Raw genomic sequence first — 17,194 nt, 5'->3', positions numbered from 1 at the left:
TTAAAAAGTTAGTAGAAAAAGGAAAGAAAAGATAAATTTATTTTGGTATGAATATTTTTTGAAATCCTTTATGCATAGTGTGCAATTTTTCCAGGTACTTTTTGAAGACTGCTCATATGACTACTACATAATTTATTTAAATGTTTTTCTATTATTGAACATTTGGACTGTTTCCAGGGTTCTCCTTGAGATTATAAAAACTATTGAACATAGTCTGGTTTCTGTATTGTCAGAACACTGTGATTTATGAGGCATCTTCTCTTCAAATAGACTGAACAAGAGTTATGTTTCTGCCTTTTTAAAAGATTCATTACTTCTCCTATAGCATCTGCTACAAACTCACATATTAGAAAGGAATTCATGTGTTAATCCAACTGAATGCATCTTTATTTGTATAAAGCTTGTAAAGGAATGGAATAGCAACAACATATTTCTCTCAAGGAGGGTTCTCCAGGAATAGGAAGATTTTTCAGAGAGCTATGAAAGAATGGGTGGGAAGTCAATTTCCCTGACCCCAACTTTTATGAGTACCCTTCTTAAACAAAGATTGACTGCAAAACTGATGTTGCGACGTCTCCTTCACCATCCATATTTTACCATCACTTTTTTCCTTGACAGAGGATAAGTATGATTGTTATCCATCCTGAATCTTTGTGATATGTGTTTTTCTGGAGTATGAAAATGTCATCCCACAGCCACAGGTCTATAAAAATATTAGTAACCTGTTGAAGTGAAATGGACACTATGAGAAACAGTGACTTGATCAGCCCTTGTCCTTACTGTTGATGTACAATTTAATACTTTATCCCTTTTAGTATTTTTTTTTGTTCTAGTACTATTGGTTGAACTCTGTAATTGACAGACAATTATTCTTAGGTGTTGAATTTAACTGAAAAGTGATCCCTGTTAAATATAAGAATGGGAATAAGAGAGGGAGAAGATGTACAATTTGGGACATGCTCAAGCTGACTTGCCCCAAATGGTGGAGTTAGAAACGTGCCAGGGAATTCCAATACAATCCCATCAAGGTTGTATGTACCAATGCCATCTCACTAGTCCAAGGGATCAATTTCAGTTCACAATTGATCACACTGATAGGTCTAAGAGTCAAAGGGGTCACACAAACAAGACTAGTGTCTGCAAATACTAGCTGATAGAATCAAAAAGGGAGAGAACGATCCACCATGGGAAGCAGGATACACAGCAGACTCATAGAATGGCAGATGTCCTAAATAGTACTCTGGCCTCAGAATCAGCCCTTAATGCATTCGGATATGGCTGAAGAGCCCATGAGAGTATTTTAGGCATGGAAAGCCAAGACACTCTGGCAAAAAAACAAAACAAACAAACAAAAAAACAAAAACAAAACCCTAAATGAAAGATCTCTGCGAGTGAGATCCCAGTGGAAAGAACGGGGCCATCAAAGAAGGTGGTACCTTTCTCTGAATGGAGGAGAGAACTTCCACTTTGACTATGACCCTGTCTAAATAAGATCGAAGTCGGCGAACTCAAAAGGCTTCCATAGCCTTGGCAACTCATGACTAGAGCCTAGGGAGATTACTGACACCATAAACAAGAGTGTCAAGTTGTTAAGTCAACAACAGGAGTCACTGTGTACTTACTCCTCATGTGGGATCTGTCCTTAATGTGTTGTCCAATGTGAAGTAATGCTGTAACTAGTACTGAAACAATATTTTACACTTTGTGTTTCTGTGTGGGTACAAACTGATGAAATCTTTGCTTAATATATACTAAATCTATCTTCTGTATATAAAGATAATTGAAAATGAATCTTTATGTGAATGGAATGGGAGAGGGTGTGGGAGATGGGAGGGGGGCGAGTGGGAGGGAAGTTATGGGGGGGCATTGTAACCCATAAACTGTACTTTGGAAATTTATATTTACTAAATAAATGTTAAAAAAATTTTTCAAAAAAAATAGTAGTATCTGTGTTGGGAAAGTGAATGGTTGGAAGAACCTGGAAACACATCTTTTTGGAAGTTAGGTAGTTTTGAGTTCTTGGCTTTCAGGAACATTAAAGGAGGACCTGATCTAGATATAAGATGATGGACAAAAAGATTTTTTAAAGATAAGTACCTTCCTTTGTAAATAAGGTTTCTTACTGCTTACATCTATAAAAAGGAAAGAGAAAAGGTATGAAATTAATTCTTAACCTTGCTTTACTATAGCAATAGGTAGTCTTCATTCATAAACATACAAACTAATTGAAGGAAAAATAAAAGCCCTATCTATTTCTTTGGAAATGAATTCCTGATAAAATTGTATTTTCCCTGTTAACTACAATAACATTCTGATAGATAATTATTAATGTTCTTTGAATAAATTATGTACATTAGTAATGATAGCTCACAATTAAAATCAAACACTTTGTCTATGGTCACAGAAAAATTTTTTTTAAATTGCTTTATGTATTACTTTGTTATAAAGAAGTATAATAGGGAGATTAATAAAAGCCTTCCAAGCATAAAGCATTGAAAGAAAATTCTTTTAGTGGAATGGACATATGAGTTCATGAAGAAAAACTCTCCTGTTAAAGGAGAGTTTGTTCATGTATTTTTTTTTTTTTGATGGATGAAGATGTCATAAATTGCTGTGGTATTTAGGTTTTGGGAGTTCCATTTAAAGAGTGATATGTTTTAATTAAAAATTCTAATAATTCCAATGTGCCAGAATTACAGCTATTGCAGTTAATTAAAATTATGATGAAAAAATTAAATGTCAACTTGATATGTGCAAAAGCAGAATTCTAGAATTTTCTTAGTGGCTTAATGAGCAAAAAAATATATCCTTGCACCTGTTCTTAAAGGTTGCTTCCTTGTTTATAGAGTGTTGTTTAATGTGATGGTTTAGTCCGAGCTTTCTGTGGCTCTGGGTTTGTTATGAGAGGGGCAAAGGGATAATGATGTCAGAAGTTCCTGGCCCCACTGGTTGGGAATGTTTGTCAAAAGGCATCTGATAGTTTCCAGCTCATGGTGTGTGGGAGTTGGGGGTAGCCATTGAGTTAGAGAAGAAACAGTTGTAATGGGCCCAAAGTCTTCCTTTTAGCTATTTATCTGCACTTTGTTCATTGGTCTTCAGCCTTACCCTAGAGCCCACTCGCCATCTCGTATGCCCACAAGAGATTATCACAAAATTGGTGGGAGGGCTGCTGAATGAGGGGCAGCGGATAAATATATGAACAGGGTCTTTGCATATCTTCCCCATGATTGGAAACAAAATCCCGAGCATTTACCTTTATGATAAAGAGCTACTGATGACATCATCCTTATCCATAAAATGATGTGCATGATTGTAGTTCAGGTGCACAATGAGAGCTACCAGGCATTCATATACAAAGGAATGAACCTTATGATTGAGACAAAGCAGATGTGGATCTTGTACTCAGAGGTTTTTTTAATTTTAATTTTTAAAAATATTTGTTTGCAAGGCAGAGTGACAGGGAGAGAGGGAGAGACACAAAGAGAGATATTCCATCCACTGGTTCACTGCCTTATGGCCGCAGTAGCCAGGTCTGGGCAAGGCCAAAGCCAGGAGCCAGGAACTCCATCCAAGTCTCCCATGTGGATGGCAGGAACCCAGGTACTTGGAGCATCCTCTGCTGCCTTCCCAGGTACATTAGCACAGAGCTGGATCAGAAGTGGAGTAGCAGGGAACTGAACCGGTGCTCCGATATGGAATGCTGGCATCACAATGTCTTAATCTGCTGCTGTAGAATACCAGCCCCAAAGTTGCTTTAGTATTATTATTAGTATTAGTATTAGTATTAGTATTATTATTTTGAGGGAGAAGGAGAAAGCCATATAAAGCAAGGAAACACTCTATTGTGCTAGCAAGTATGAATTGATTATAGAATTTTATATGTGTAGGGAGATTTCAGTTTGGCTGTGATTTCACAGTAGTGGGAAGCCTCTCAAATCTTTTTGTGGAATATAAGAGGAATCTATAATTAGAGCCCAAAAGAGCTCTTGAGTCAATCAGAATGAAAGTTACTGTGTGATGCTGCTATTAGGGAAGTGATGTAATGAGAAGCCGTGTGGTAATGGGCTTAACCCCCTACTGTCAATCAGTCCTATTTATTTATTTATTTTAAAGATTTATTTTATTTATTTGAAAGAGTTACACAGAGAGGTAGAGACAGAAAGAGAGGTTTTCCATCTGCTGGTTCACTCCCAAGATGGCCACAACGGCTGCACTGATCCGAAGCCAGGAGCCAGGAGCTTCTTCCAGGTCTCCCACATGGGTGCGGGGGCCCAAGCACTTGGGCCATCTTCTGTTTCCCAGGCCACAGCAGAAAGCTGGATCAGAAGTAGAGCAGCTGGAATTAGAACCGGCACCCATATGGGATGCTGGCACTTCAGGCCAGGGTTTTAACTTGCTGTGCCACAGCACCAACCCCAATAGGTCCTCTTTTAATCCTTTGATTCATCTTGCAGGTACCCTACACTCTGTCCAGTCATTATATTTACATGGCATTCTTCTGTTTGAATATCTACTCCAAAAATAATCTAGACACTATTAATGTTTGCTCATGAGAGAGAACTTAAATGTGTGTGTGTTTAAAGATTTACTTATTTATTTAAAAGCTAGAGTTACACACAGAGATGGAGAGGCAGAGTGAGAGAGGTCTTTCAACCACTGGTTCACTCCCCAGTTGGCCACAACAGCCAGAGCTACACCGATCCAAAGCCAGGAGCCAGGAGCTTCTTCCAATTATCCCATGCGGGTGCAGGAGCCCAAGGACTTGGGCCATCTTCTGCTGCTTTCTCAGACCATAGCAGAGAGCCAGATCAGAAGTGGAGCAGCCGGGACTCGAACGGGCACCCATATGGGATGCTGGCATTGCAGGTAGCAGCTTTATTCACTATGCCACAGCGCAGGCCTCTGAACATGTTATTTTTTTATACTGATATTTAATATATGGGAGAAAACCCACATTTATAAGCCATCTTTTGCATTCTCCTGATTTTGTATTCAAGTTTTTTTTTTCCCGATTTCTGCTATACAATCACCTGGAAGTGATTATTTGCAGATTTTCTTATTGTTTATTTTGGAAAAGGCTACAGGGATCATTGAAAATCTTGAATCCTTTAGATACCATGTTTCCCTTATTTCCTTCTGCCACTGGTTGATTGCTTTCATGTTACATGCATTACCATTTTGATAAATAATTACTAATGTTTTCAACAGCTGTGTACATTAGTCTGCATAGCTCAAGTCAGGAGAGCCCTTAAGTGACCTGTGTTGTATTATCTTTCCTCTTTTTCCTTTTGCCAATCACTCTCAGAACTTGTATATACCTAAGTACAAATGTCAAATGCATGATGGATGTCACTAATGCATAGGCTACCCTAGGGGAGGAAGCCAAGATAATACATTTGGAGTGGAATTAAGAAAGGGGTCAAGAGACATTGCTTATCTGTGCCCAACACTCTTTCATGGAGCAAATGTCCACTGTCATTGTTGGGGGTGGGGATAGACATTCATGCAGAGCTGAGAGTCAGTGTCACAGATGGCAGAGGATTCAGGGAACCCAACCTGTGAGATGTTTCCTAAAGTTAGTAGACAGTCATGGGAAAAGCTTTCTACCCTGTGTGCCCTTCATCTTGTTTTTGACCTTGGAGTAGATTTTAAGAGTCATGACTGCATCCTCATTGTCTTTGCTTGTTTCTGTCTTCTTAAACTTCAAAGTCTTACACGTGTCTTTGCAGGGTTTTATAAAACCTATGAAACATGGGGCCATTGCAGTATCTCCAAACTCCCTCATTTCAGGCTGTGCCTATGGTCACCAGCTCCATGTCCTCCTCCTTTTACAAGCAAAAGTCAACTCAGGGTGTCCCCTAATGATGACAAGTACCTCTGACCCAGGCAAGTTTGCACTCATAGCCACTGGCTTCATTGTGGTTAGGCACTGGTGTTTCAACCAGGGGCCGAGACCTGGAGACTCCAGATTAGGAACTGGCTAAGTCCGGTCAGGCTACTGTAACAAATCAACGTAGGTCGGATGGCTTTTTAATAATAGAAAATTTACTTCTCCCTGTTCTGAAAGCCGGAAGTCCAAGATCTGGGTGCCCACGGTCACGTGCTGGGGATAGTGCTTTACTGGCTTGCAGCCTGCCTAGTTCTCCCGTCATCCTCAGGCATCTGTTAAAAGGGCACCAATGGTGAAGACCCCACCTCATGACCTAGTCACCTCCCCAAAGGCTGCACCTCCCGATACCATCACCTTGGAGTTTGGGGTCTCAACGTTCGGGTTTTGAGCGAACACAAACATCAGACCATAGCATTAGTTATCACTGGGAAATGTTTTCTGCTCCCTGACTACCTTCTGTTTCACCCGCTCAACCCTACACCTCCCTGCTGGTCCTCGGTGGTTTGGGAATCAAATGAATAGAGCCGAAAGAACCTGGTCAACTTCATGGACTTTTCAGAATGGCTGTGGTTTCTGTTGTGAATTCTCAGGTTCATGGCTGTGCCTTGTGAGGTTCTCACCAGACTCACCTGTCAGGGAGCACCTGGCTCAAGTAGATGTGGAGTGCCACAGCTTCTATAATGCTTAGCTTCTTGCAAATTGCTACAGCCCCCTTCTCCTCCTTGCCTCATAGTCCTTGTCACAGCTTGGTTGTGTCTGATTTTTTTTTCCTGAAAAATTGGAGAGACTGTACTTTCTCTAACTCTGTTAAAGGGCAAAGGGCTTATGCCTCAACTGTGGTCTTTTCAGTTGTTGTTTGTTCTACATTATTCTTAACCTGTTGGCCATTCCCCAGGCATGGCTCCTCCCTGGATGGTAGATTCCTGCCCTGTCCCTCTGCCTCTGGACCTGGGCTGGGGGAGCTGAGCTCCTCTGCTGGCCTGTAGGCTGAAATGCCCAATTCTCTGTCGTCTCCAATTCTCTGTCATCTCCAGTGGATTAGAAATTCTAGGTGCTAGTAGCTGTGGCTTAGGACGTGTTAATGTAGCTCTATATATGAGGGCACTTCCCAAAGTTCATAGAAAATGGAATTCAAAGATAAGTTTATTTTGGTGCCAAAAAAAATTGAAGATTCTACATAGTTTTTTTTGTATTCTACATTTTCCATGAACTTTTGCAGATCAAGGGAGATGACTTTCCCCGCGCGCCCTGGCCTAGCCAAGGACCTCGGGCCCCTGCACCTGTGGATGGAAAAGCTGAGTGGCTGGTTCTTGGATCTGCAGCCCCACCTTTCTTCCCCATCAGATTTCTGCAGAGGTTCACTCTCCCAGGGCCAGGCCAGCGGGAAATGAGTGAGGTCAAGGTTACAACTGGTGGGCTGGGACTCAGCTTTACTTAAATACTTCATATTTTGCTTCTCATAGATATTTTCTATTAATTTTAATTTTTCTGAGATGTAGCATTTAAACATTATTTTTCTTAATTTCTGAGGTTTTCAGTGTTTCCTTCCTTTCTGTGTCTAAGACCAATGAGGAAGATCTCACAGCTGCTAGGGCAATCCCGTTTCTGTCTACTTGGTGTTACTTTAATAAGCGTTTCCTTGGGAAAGAAAAGATTGATTTCATCTTGAAGTTTGAGGTTACAGGATCAGAGGGCCCGATAAGCCAGCATCTGGTGAAGAGTGGTTAAGGCAGGATCACATGGTGAGCCAGGAAATAAGAGAACCCACCTCTCAACCTCAGAAGCATGCCCACAGGGACCCAGAGACTGCCCACTGCCCCGCCTCCCAGTACCACCACCAGATCATGTCTCTACTGTTAGTCAACCAAGCTAACCAACACTAAGACAGCAGACGTTAAGCGGCTGCCCAAGTTCAAGGGAAACAAATGCTACTCAGCCTGTAACGCGAGCCAAACTGGGTTAGGCTTCTGCAGCAGTCTGTGTCTTTTGTACTGAACAATTTGGTTTCTGCTCCTCTGTGAACAGAACTTCAGTGGCCTGTGCCATCAGGGAAATAAGCTCTTTCCCATGTCCAAGCTGTGCATGGTAGATCCCATTCACCAGCACACTCTGCCCCACGTGCTGGACTTGGACTTTACTAAAGTCATTTCCCTGCCCCAACCAGTTCTGGGTGCCAGGACCATCACATAAGCTGGAATACAGTGCACTTGTCCTGGGTCCTCTTTGAGAAACCAAAGTTAAGACCAAACGGTCTCAAGGTGTTTGGGTAATCACCCAAAGCCTCTCCTTTATGTGGGGCATTAGCTTATGAGGGGAGCATGTTTTGTGCTACTGTCTTCATCAGAAATATCCACTGTGTGCTTCACAATACGTAGCCTTTCTCACTTCCTCATCCACTGATCTTTGTGGACTGGACTGCGGTGTCCTGAGGTGCTTCGTCACTCTCTGAAGTAGAAGTGGCTTTTGTCTCCTTTTGCAGAGTTCTGTCATGGAGCTTACCAGACCCGTGGCAGTGGTTTAGAGGTTCTGTTCCCAGGTACCGTCTTCAAGGAGCTCATCTATACTTGCTGCCTGCCTCTGCACCCCACACTGAACCCTCTCTAAACACCTGTGGGATGAAACCGATTCCCTAAACTTTGCATCACATGTCCCAGGGAACGCGTGCCCTCGTCCCTTAGATTCTTGGAAAATGCAGTATTCCAAGCATCTGTGCCCAAATGGAATCCCAGATTTGACAGTGGAATTTCTGCCATCTCACTGACTGAGAGCGTGGGTCCGAAATAGAAGACCCCCGTAGTCCAACATCCAATCCAATAGCCACTCTACTTTTGTAGATTTAAATTCCTTACACTCTACTCTGCCAAGTCCTTGCCAGCATAGTGTGTCTTAGTATTAGATCAAAGAGCAGTGGTGGCTGTGGTAGTTAACCAGGACCCTAGCCAATATTCCATATCAAAAGTCACTGAATCTATAAATGTTTCAGTTCTCATTAAGTTTGCATTAAAAGTCCTTGGTATACCTGGAACAGGCAAGCTGTGTGCCCCACCCCCAACATGAATTTAGTTTCAAAGATTTCCCCTCTCAAGAGTGAAGAATGCATCCTGCCCCAGTGCAGGATTGCTCCTTCCTCCTAGCTAACTTGCTACAGGACCGGTCCAGGGGAGATAAAACTGTCAAGGGAATCCTCGAGCTGTCTTGTTACAAGGCAGCCATTGGCAGCACATCTCTTGTTGGCACAACTCAGTGGCCCTCTGGGAACAATCCAGCCATGACTCTGGCCCAGCTGCCATTTTGCTTACCTTCTCCATGATTCTTCAGAGCCAACTTTGGCTTCATTGCTTTCTCCTGCCAGTTGTCCATCCCAGGAAGACTCTAACAGCCCTTCTTTCCTTTGTCCTCATGATCCTGTCTTCCCCGCTCTTTTCCACCCTGGCTGAGCAATGCCCAGCCCTCCACTTCATTGTGCCTGCAGCCCAGGCACTGCCATGTGCCTCCTGGTCTTGTGTTGGGGACCCACTGATTTTCACACATTCACAGCATTTATGGTTGGAGAGAACCGTCCAGAGTAGCTCCCCATTCTTCCCATTCTTTTCATTGCCTTTAGGCTGCACTGATCATATGGCAGGACAGTGCTTCTCATGAGACATCTGTGTTATTCCAGGTGGATCACAAACAGCTGTGCTTCTGCTGGATCCAAACTTGCCTCCAGGCCTCCTCTCTCATCGCTTCCTCTTTTTCCTTCCTACTACTGCTCACTTCTCTTTGTAGAGTCATGCAAACGTCAACAAGTCTTGGTTTTGTCCAATTTTACTGGTTCTGCACCAGGAAACAAACTGAAACCACAGATGATAGCAGCTTTAAGACATTTAGGGTGATCTGCGTCTGGGGAGACCCTGAGAGTCTTCCTGGGTCTTGGTGGGGACCTGTGAGTGAAGAAGTGAGGGCTTGTTCTGGAATAGATAGACCTGAACTTCCCCACCTCTGTGAGATCGGGCCTGTCCTTAAACAGGTGAGCCACCTGCAAGGAAAAGGGGGCACTTGCAGTCTCCTGGAGCAGTGGGGCATGCTCAAGTCTGGGTTAGAATTCAAGATGCACTGAAGACCTGGTTTCTCTTATTGTTTTTTAAAGATTTATTTTATTTATTTGGAAAGCAGAGTGACAGAGAAAGAGAGATCTTGCGTTCACTGGTTCACTCCCCAAATGGCCACTACGGCCAAGGCTGGGCCAGACTGAAGCCAGGAGTCAGGAACTCTATCTAGGTCTCCCACGTGGGTGGCAAAGGCCCAAGGACTTGGGCCACCTTCCTCGGCTTTCCCAGGTGCATTAACCAGGATGTGAACTGGTGTTCCAGTATGGGATGCGGCATCACCGGCAGTAGCTTAACCAGCTGTACCATGACACAGGCCCCCACCTAGTTTCTCTTTTTTCCTTTTGTTGCTATGGAAGACAAAGAATGTTCCTGCCACCTTTGAACAGAGTGTAAGTGATAATACCATACTATTTCCTAACTCACAAACAGTTTTCTCTGGGTGTTATCTGTCAGCCTGTAGGTCAGTCCTAATGGTTTTTGTGTTCTATTCACTTTGATAAGGATGACTTACAATTAAGTCTCAATTACAAGGCCTCTCCTAGATAATAGTCCCAACCTAAAGGTGCTTTATAAGTGATCGCTTAAAAAGGAAATGCTTAAGCTGCCCAAGTGACCATGGGGGTTGGGTGGACTTGACCTTGAGGGATGCTCTAGGATGTGAGCAAGATCCTAACACTGAGAAACCCGCCGTGGCTCCTCTTCCTTCCCTATGACACACAGTTGATGTCTTTATTTGGCAACACGTGGTTTCGTGCGGCAGTGCTGCAAAGCTAACGCTGTTTTGTACAACTCAATCCTGGGCTTTCTTCCGTCCCTTCTCTCGTTTTGAATGGAACGAGGGTAGGGTTTTTGCTGTGAGTTCTTTTGGGCATGGTTTCATAATTAAACTCCACTGGATAGGCAGTTTGGACTCAGATTTCCTGCTTTGCTTGTGAATCATGTCCCTGAGAAATTGTTTACATGGACAGGTTATAAATGCGAGTTTCCAAAGCTGGGCAGGCAGGGACCCGAGCTCATGGATTCCCTGATGTCAGTGGCTCATCAGGTATTTATATCCCTCTTTATCACTCACTAGAACTTTTCATCTGGGGAAGGCCTGATGCAGAGACTAGAAAGATATTTTGTTTCTTTGGAAGCCTTTGTTTATTAAATATTTATATTTTCTTATTTTTCAAAATTTTACTGCATATTTAAAAGTCATTAGGAATATGTAATTATATAACGTCCTGATGTTTCTTTTTCAAGTTAAGTTCAATAACTGTGATACAGGAATCTCCCTTCAGTGTTTTGATAGTCCAGTCTTTCTTTAAGTTATTTATTTACTTGAAAGGCAGAGTTACAGAGAGGGGAGGGAGAGGGAGAGAGGGAGAGAGATCTTCCATCTACTGGTTCACTCCCCAAATGGCCTCAATGGCCAAGGCTGGGCCATGCAGAAGCCAGGAGCTTCTTCTGGGTCTCTCACGTGGATGCAGGGGCCCAAGCATTTGGGCCATCCTCCACTGCTTTCCCAGGTGCATTAGTAGAGAGTTGGATCAGAAGTGGAGCAACTAAGATTCGAACTGTTGCCCATATAGAGTGCCAGCATCACAGGAGGTAGCTTTACCCGCCATGCCACAGCACCGGCCACAATCCAGTATTACTTAATAAGCTTAAAAGCCTTTAGAGGGGCCGGTGTTATGGCATAGTGGGTAAAGCGGCTGCCTGCAGTGCCAGCATCCCATATGGATGCCGGTTTGAGTCCCAGCTGCTCCACTTATGATCCAGCTCTCTGCTATCGCCTGGGAAAGCAGTAGAAGATGACTCAAGTGTTTGGGCCTCTGCACCTACGTGGGAGAATCAGAGGAAGCTCCTGGCTTCAGATCAGCCCAGCTGCAGCTGTTGTGGCCATTTAGGGAGTGAAACAGCCAGCGGGTGGAAGATCTCTGTCCCCCTCTCTGCCTCTCTGTAATTCTGCCTTTCAAATAAATAAATGAATCTTAAAAAAAAAAAAAAGCCTTTGGATTTTTATTTTCCTATCTAAATAACAGGACACACAGGGATACAAGTTAACATTTTTCAAATCTTTGTTGTGTTCCAAGAACTCTCCTAAGTGCTACACAGGGTGTTTCAAAAAGTTTGTGGAAAATACATATTAAGAAAAAACTGTGTATGGATTTTAAAAGATTTTGCACCCAAATCAACCTGCCTTTTAAAATTCTTTAACACTTACTTTATTTGAAAGAGAAAGAGAGATCTGCCATCTGCTGGTTCACTCCCCAAATGCCCTCAACTAGGCCTGGGCCAGGATCAAGCCAGGAGCTGGGAACTCAATCCGGGTCTCCCTCAGAGGTGGCAGGAACCCAGGTATTTGAGCCATCACTGGCTGCCTCCCAGGGTGCATGTTCATCAGGACTTGGGGACAGAACCCAGGCACTCTGACATGGGGTGTGAGCATTAGCATGCCCTTGACATGTGTACCAAATACCCGCCCCAAACTTGCGTTTTAATTCCCTTTTCTATGCACTTTTGCAGTCTGCTCAGTGATATTGCTCTCACACTCCCCGCCTAGCCTTTGGCAGAGCCAGGGCTGCTGGAATCTGAGTATCACATTTGACTATGGGGTCTTAGCTCTCTCACTATTGGATATAAAATGCAGGTTTACTTGTTCGCATTTGCGCTTCCTGGAAAGAGCTGAGATACATAAAGTTAACATTTCATGGGTGCAATTCTTCATTGAAGCACCCACAGTGACAGCACCTTCTGTGTAGCACTTCTACTCATGAGTGCAACTTACTAATGTAAGAATATGGATTAGAGCACTTTGTATTTGAACAACTTTAAGTGCAATTTCCAAGAAACTTGAGCTTTTAAAAGAGGGGGTCTGCCACATTCAGCCTGAGAAGAGGGTCATAAATTATTAGAGCTGTTGAAATTGATGTGCATAGGTGGCTTCCCCAGGAAACTACCTGAATTGACTCTTCTCTGTAAAGCAAAAGGAAACCTTAAGAAAGAAAGCGATCTAGTTGGGAATTCATGTGAAAGCCACTGGAGGAAGCCTGAGTAATTATGTAATTAAGTAACTAACCCTTCCCTCTCCAAGCTTTGGATGACTTGATCCAGGCTAGAGGGGAGGTAACAGTGAATATGCTTTGTTAGGGAGACACTGGACTCCATTGCACGTGAGGGAGGGCTGCGTTGAGGGAATCTGCAGAACTACAGAGAAATTTAGGGTAGGACTCCGGTTTTTTTGGTGTAAACTAAAAGCATGTGTCTAGGACAGGTCAGGTTTTGGGTGGCAGCAGACTTAGGTTAATTCTCAATATAGCGAAGTCCAGAGAGAATTGCTGTATTTAAAAGATATTTTTCCCCCTGGAAACTATGACATCCTGTTGCTTGCTTTCTGTTGTAAAAACCCCATTGTTTTTTCTGCATTTGCCAGCTGGCAGGAGATTCTTCAATAACAAGAGCGGTTTTGTATGCTTATTTCAGAGGCTGATTGTCGGAAGGAGAGAAACTGGAAAGGGAGTGTCCAGTGTGCATGGAGCCCATGGCCAGGGTGGCAGAGCGGGAGGCTGAACGCAGGGCTTCCCGGCTTGAGCAGGTGGGAGGGCGGTTAGATTTGCCCTCCAGGATTTGAACGTCAACTTTGGAATAGAGCTGGATGTGTGTTTGCCAAAAATGGGGAGGGCAAGCCTTTCTGTGTTGCAGAGGTAGTAAAAATATAGATGTGATTTAAAGGCAGTAGGATGTTTGATTAAGAAAAAAGCGCTTGTTGGTTTAAGGCATGCGTGCCCAAGCCTCCGGTATGGGGACTGCTTTTGTAAATGTTTGTTCATGGTGATTACCTGGTGCCTCTCGGTTTTGAATGTGGATGTCTCTATTGGAGGGGTCTGGGGAATGGGGTCTCCGGTGGGAAGACAGTGAGGAGTGGTTGCAGGTTCTGATGGCAGGCACAGTTGGCGAGGGGCTCAGGTATCCGGCGCCAGGGGTGCAGGAACAGGACCCAAACTCTACCCTCAACAAGCCCACCATTGGCAGAGGGCAAAGAGTTCATCCTAATATGCTAAGGCCAGCCTGCAGTCCTGGTTCTCCTGCAGAGGACTGTGGGACCTCATACGGGTCATTTATCAGCCTGCATAAACGTAGATGGAACTGAGAGGCCATGAGCTGCCTCTGCAGGGTGGGACGGGGCTGGGGAGCCCCTGTTGCCAGTGGCAAACCACACTCACGCGTCTGTGTTGATCCGTCCAGGAGCGCAGCCTCTGTCTAAGCCCCTTCATCCTCTGTCCCCTCTGCTTCAGTTGGGAGAGCAGCTTCCGCCCCACAGAGCTGCCTCTTAGAGCCTCCTCCATGCTGCTGCATGGGTCAAGGCCGCACTTCTCAGTTTGTGGTTTCAAGACCTTGTACAGTGTTAAAAAAAATTATTAAAGGGGCCGGTGATGTGGCATAGTGGGTTAAGTCACCGCCTGCTGTGCTGGTATCCCATTTGGGCACTGGTTCAAGTCCTGGCTGCACCACTTCTGATCCAGCTCTCTGCTAATGCACCTGGGAAAGCAGTGGAAGATGGCCCAAGTCCTTGGGCCCCTGCACCCACGTGAGAGACCCAGAAGAAGCTCCTGGCTTCAGATCGGCCCAGCTCTGGCCGTTGAGGCCATTTGGGGAGTGAACCAGCAGATGGAAAATCTCCTCTCTCTTGCTGTCTCTATGTAATTCTGAGTTTCAAATAAAATAAATAAATCTTTTTTTAAAAAAATTACTAAAGACCCAAAGAGAAATTTTTGGATGATATCTAGATAACACACCAGAAATTAAAGCAGAAAAAAATGTTTAAAATTCATTCATCATTTTAATTCACTAAAATTGACAGTAAGCAAACCCATTACACTAATAGAAATGATTTTTAATTAAAAATAGCTATTTTTTGCATTTCTTTTTTAAAAGATTTATTTTATTATTTGAAGGAGTTACACAGAGAAAGGGAGAGAAAGAGATTTTCTATCCACTGTTTGACTTCCCAAATGGCTGCAGTGGCCAGGGCTGGGCCAGGCTGAAGCCATGAGCCAGGAGCTCCATCTGGGTCTCCCAGGTGGCTGATCGTGAACCAAGCACTGAGGTCACCTTCTGCTGCTTTCCCAGGCCATTAGCAGGGAGCTGGATCAGAAACAAAGCAGGTGGGACTCAAACAGGCACTCCAGTATGAGTGACCAGTGTCGCAGGCAGTGGCTTACTTAGCCCTCTGTGCTGCAATGCTAGCCCTACTCTTGTATGTTTCTATCATCCCCATAGCTGTGAAAATGGCCCTATAACATCTCTGCCATCAGGGTACTCCTTATGAAGATTACTAAAATAGCAAGTGAGATGGTACTTTGCAGAATGTGCAGACCATACGTCGCACGTCGCTCTCATGGGTTTGCAGTGTTTGGACAGTTGGCAGTGTGATTAAAGCTTTTTTGTCCCGCTCCGGTGCCAAGCTTCAAAGTGTAACTTTAGATGAGAAAGCCACGGCACCAGGAACAAAGGGGCAGATAAGGATTTTGATTTCAATAGTGTTGGTTCCTATTCCTAAGAATAAATGGTGACCTCACTGGTCCTTGGGATTTTAAAGAAATGGGCCTGAGCTGGCAAGATCTGGCACGCTCGACTGTGGCAGCCTGACCATTGTTAAGAAAGCGGCTGGTTTCTGAAACAGGGGACTGGAATCCAGGGCTGCTCCATCAGCCTTTTCCTCTTCCATTTTCACAGGCAGATGCAAGAGATTTTTTTGAGCCAGCAAGTCCGTGGCAGTCTCGATGACGTGGCTGTTGATGGAGTTCTGGTGGGGGAAGGTAGAGCATATTTTTAGTAGGACTACAACACATACCTGTCAAAAAGACAATTATGGTTTGGTTTGGTATGATTTCTAACCCATAGGACCCAACAGAGGTTTTCTTAATTAAGGGCTAACTGTTGGCATTTGGAGATTCTTGGGACCTTCCATCACTGTCTTCTGGAACAGAAACCATGGCTTGCTCCCCACCCTCCCACCATCCCCCCAGCCCCAACTGAGCCCAATTGGGTATAGGATCTGCCTTTGTCTCCAGCCCTGTTAGCCAAGGAGGCTGCCCAGTCACAGGCCCAGCTGTCTGCTCTGCCATGGGCTTGTCCTGCAGCAGAATGCAAGAGGGGTGTTGTCTCAGCCTTAGGGAAGTGAAGTTCTGTCCTCGTCTGATGATCACACTGGAAGAATGCTTGGAGCAGCTGCAGCTGTTCTGTAGCTGGGAGGGAAGCCACCCAGGGGATATAGCTGACACCTGGAGGGTGGCTCGGCAGAGAAATGCGAAGAACCTGGAGTCTTGGCTGTGTCATTGAAGCGTCTACACCTGGAGTCAGGCTGCCTCCTTGTGTGGGCCACGTGGGGAGTTGGATTTTCTGTTACCTGCAGCTGATTCTCTTACTAAAGCAATCCAGGGACTCAGAGAAGGGAGGCAGGACCAGGCGAGGGTGGCAGCTGTCACCAATCTGAAGATCTGTCAGTGAGATCTTTTCCCTCTTGTCCAGCTGTCTTTTGGCCTTTTTGTTTGTCCTGTCTTGTCTTCTGTGGGATAAGGGGTTGAAATTGTAATTAAGCGTTTGGCAACTCTGGTGACAATAGAGAGGAAAGATGAGACATCTGTGACATTCACAAGGCATGGAGCCTTGGTGTTGCCTTCTGCACCCTGGGCTTGAAGGTGTCTGCTACAGCCTTGTCCTGCCCTGATTTATTTGTGTGCTCTCCCAGCTACACTGTGGCCCCTGGTGCCAAGTCCCTGATCCCTGACATGGAGGACTACCCATGACAAAACACCGTTCTGTGCTAGAAGTTACACTAACAACTTGACGTGCTTTGTCTTGTCCATTTTAGGATAAATATAATACGTGCTAATATACTCTGCATTTTAATGATAAGAACACTAATGCTTGGTACTAAGACCACTCCTATGAAGTCCCATTGCCAATATAGGATAGATAGACCAACCCTGATCTACCACTCAAGGATGAGCACACTGTCTGGTGGAACAGGGTGGGACCCTCGTCAGCAAGGAGGGGGTGCTTGCTCTGCCAGCCACATTCCTGCAGGTGGAGGCTGTTGGAATGTGGAGAGGGGTACATGTGGTGTTCCCTTCCTGCAGACAAGACAATAGAAGAGGCCTTCAACTCTGCTACTCGTCTCACTGCATCAGCCTCCTATTTCTATATTCACCTGCACAGCTTCTTC

The 17,194-nt window shown here is 44.4% G+C and overlaps 1 protein-coding gene across 1 annotated transcript in view; it reads left to right on the top strand.

The window, feature by feature from the left end:
* Positions 1–17,194, top strand: part of ARFGEF3 (ARFGEF family member 3) — a 179,876-nt gene that overhangs the window by 10,158 nt on the left and 152,524 nt on the right. The window lies entirely within an intron of this gene.

Source organism: Oryctolagus cuniculus, chromosome 5, assembly GCF_964237555.1.
Source record: "Oryctolagus cuniculus chromosome 5, mOryCun1.1, whole genome shotgun sequence".
Taxonomy (NCBI): domain Eukaryota; kingdom Metazoa; phylum Chordata; class Mammalia; order Lagomorpha; family Leporidae; genus Oryctolagus; species Oryctolagus cuniculus.
The sequence above is the reverse complement of the archived record's forward strand: the minus strand, read 5'-3'. Positions and strand labels throughout refer to the sequence as shown.